The following is a 3,396-nucleotide window of genomic DNA, read 5'->3' as shown; positions in this document are numbered from 1 at the left end:
TAAGAGTTCAGTAAATGTGAGTGACCAAATTTAATTGCTAAATTTTCATTTTTTATAGTAAGTTTCAGGCCGACTTCTAATATTTATGTAAAAATACAATTTTGGGGTGCCTGAGTGGCTCAGTTGGTTAAGCGACTGCCTTCAGCTCAGGTCATGATCCTGGAGTCCTGGGATTGAGTCCCACATAGGGCTCCTGGCTCAGCAGGGAGCCTTCTTCTCCCTCTGACCCTCTCCCCTCTCATGCTGTTTCTCTCTCTCTCTCTCTCTCTCTCTCTCTCTCTCTCTCAAATAAATAAATAAATAAAATCTTTAAAAAAATAAAATAAGATAATAAAAATACAATTTTATCTTATTATCATTACAAATTAGATATTTTGGATCAATTTTAGACATAAAACTAGCAGCTATGCCAAACATTATAATACTTCTGAAAGAAACACCATCTATAAAACTAAATCTAAAATATCATGGTGGTTTTTCACTGGCTGTTCTGTTTGTCACATATATGAACATCAATAACAACAGTAATAGTCTTTTAAAGAATATATCAAACTTTTAAATAACACAAGTCATTTTTTCCCACTATTAACACAATTTTTCTACAGTATTAATGAGGAAAACATTGTAAAAATATATTTGCTTATATGCTGAAAAATCTGGTGGATGAGAGTCCCTTCAAAATGCTTACCCACTTTTGTCTAATAAAACTGAAAGGGACTTGTAAAATACTTTCATATCTAGTACCATGAATCCATTTAAGTGAAAACCCGGCTATGATTAATTTTTGCATTTTTGGTATCTAGATATTTTTTCAATTAGCAATAATCGTGCCTCGGATAAACCTCATTGGCTACGATACTGCCACTGCGCAAAGCTGGTATCTAGATATTTTTTACACATTCTAAGCATCTAGAACATTATTCTGTTTCTCTCCTCAGAATCTATATAATTGCTGTGGAAAGAATCTAGTAGAATAATTAAGCAAAAGGGCTTTGAAGCCAGACAAATGAGAATAAGATCTCTGATCATTTACCACTCTCATTTTGATTAAACCACAATCCTGGTTAAATCTAAAGCTCTTTCTATCACATAGCTGCATTCATATGTCTGAACATGGCTATAGTGAAAATGATGATACTGTGCTAACTGTTCTCCATTTATATGCATTTATATCCATCATCATGAACGTCAAGTTAGCCCTAATGCTGCTAGGCAACTGTATACATCCCTACTTTATTCACTCTTCTACCTTCTTAAATGACTCTTTCATAATTATCCTTCTCTTCTCAGACTTCCCAACTTCCCTTACTCCAACCTCACTCTCAGCTAATGAATTTTTGTCTTATTTTTTTGAAAAAAAAATCATATAAAGACTTCCTCAAGCTGCAGCCATATCTATCTACCTATCTGTATTTGTATGCATATATCCTTCCTTCCTTTTTGGGTGAGCTGTCCATGCATTAGGTAAGACCAATTTCTATATTTGTATGCTTGAACACAATCCCTCTTGCTGACTTAAGGACATGATTCCAGCAATTTTCCCTTATTGCTTTTACTTCCAAGTTTCCCATCCTAGAAGTTCATTCCTATTAACAAAGAAATAAGCTCTTTGTTCCCACTTTAAACAAATTGTTTGGCCTAGTTCCTTCTCCAGATAATGTTATAATTCACTTTATCCCTTTTGAGAAAAACACTGGTAAAGAATTGTTTTTATTCACTTCCTACAATTTCTCTTTTCCTCATCTTCAATTTCTTCCAATAAGGTTTTTATTCCTAAGTGGCCAACATTAACCTTACTTCAATGTTGCTAAATGTTGTTTGTCAGGGTTCATCTTCTGTGGCATCTTAGTGTCATTTACATGGGTAATCACTCTGTCTTCCTCTGTTTCCCCATATGCTGGCTATTCTCTGTCAGTTTCTCTTACTGACACTGTATCATCTCCCTAACCTCTAACTTTGAGAATGCCTCCACAGTTTAGTATTTTTTGTCTCCCATTCACTAAGGGGTAACACATAGCTTTATACTTTTAAACATCATATAGACATATACATACGTGAACATATGATATGATATAGATTGATAGATGATAGATAGCTCCACACTGATATTTCCAACACAGACTAGTCCACTGAATTTGATACATTTATCCAACTGCCCATTTGACAGATTCACTTGGATGTCTAATAGACATTTCAATCTTACAGAGTTCCTGTTAGACCATATCCAAACATGTTTTTCTTTTGACCTTTTGCATCTTAGTTAATAGAAAATCCATCTTCTCAGTTGTTTATGCCAAAACCTTGGTATCTTCCTTGCACCCCCCTTCTTTCATGGTGAACATCCATCCATCAGAATATCCTGGTGGCATCAGTTTTAAAATATATCCAGCACACTCTAACTTAGTATCTTTGCCGCTATCATCTTGGTCCAAGGCACTGTGATCTCACAATTCTATCATTGAATGAGCCCCAGGCAGGTTCCCTGAATTTGCCTTGCCCCCGGAACACTCTATTCTCAACACTGCAGCCAAATGGAATTTTTAACAGCCTTTATTGAAACATAATTGACTTTAAAAAACTACACATACTTAAAATGTTCAATTTGGTAAGATTTGGCATATGTATATACCCTTTGAAACCATCACTGCAATCAACAGAGGGATCTGTTTAAAACATGATAAATCACATCATGTTCTTCATATGCTTTCCTCTTCACAAAGAGTAACACCTGGAATCCTTTGACCTAGGAGGCACTACATGATTTGTCTTGTCACTACTAAGAGTTTATGTTTTATTCTACTGCTCTCTTCCTTCTTCACACACCTCTTATGGGATTGCTTATTATTCTTCCTTAAACATATCCCATTCACTCAGAGCCCATTCACTTCCTGTCCTTTCATCTAGAATACTATTTTCCCATATCTTGCAGAGCTAGTCCCTCACTGCCCCAACACTTCATTCAAAAGGCACCTTTTCAGTGACAGCTTTCATAACCACCATACTAAAATTGAATCCCCATACCCTTTCCCTGCTTTATGTTCTCTACTTAACACTCATCAGGATAAAGAAGATGTGGTCCATATATACAATGGAATATTACTCAGCCATCAGAAAGGATGAATACCCATCATTTGCATCAGCATGGATGGAACTGGAGGGGATTATGCTAAGTGAAATAAGTCAAGCAGAGAAAGTCAATTATTATATGGTTTCACTCATTTGTGGAACATAAGGAATAGCATGGAGGACATTAGGAGAAGGAAGGGAAAAATGAAGAGGGGGAAATTGGAGGGAGAGATGAACCATGAGAGACTATGGACTCCAGGAAACAGACTGAGGGTTTCAGAGGGGAGGGGGGCAGGGGTATGGGTTGGCCCAGTGATGGGTATTAAGGAG

The 3,396-nt window shown here is 36.3% G+C and overlaps 1 pseudogene; it reads right to left on the bottom strand.

Moving 5' to 3' along the window:
* Positions 1-753: 753 nt before the first annotated feature.
* Positions 754-876, bottom strand: LOC118017445 (annotated as a pseudogene).
* Between the last annotated feature and the right edge of the window lie 2,520 nt (positions 877-3,396).

This window comes from Mirounga leonina, unplaced genomic scaffold (assembly GCF_011800145.1).
Source record: "Mirounga leonina isolate KUSES-001 unplaced genomic scaffold, KU_Mleo_1.0 Mir_169, whole genome shotgun sequence".
Classification (NCBI taxonomy): domain Eukaryota; kingdom Metazoa; phylum Chordata; class Mammalia; order Carnivora; family Phocidae; genus Mirounga; species Mirounga leonina.
Note: the sequence above shows the minus strand (reverse complement) of the source record. Positions and strands in the feature narration are given on the sequence as shown.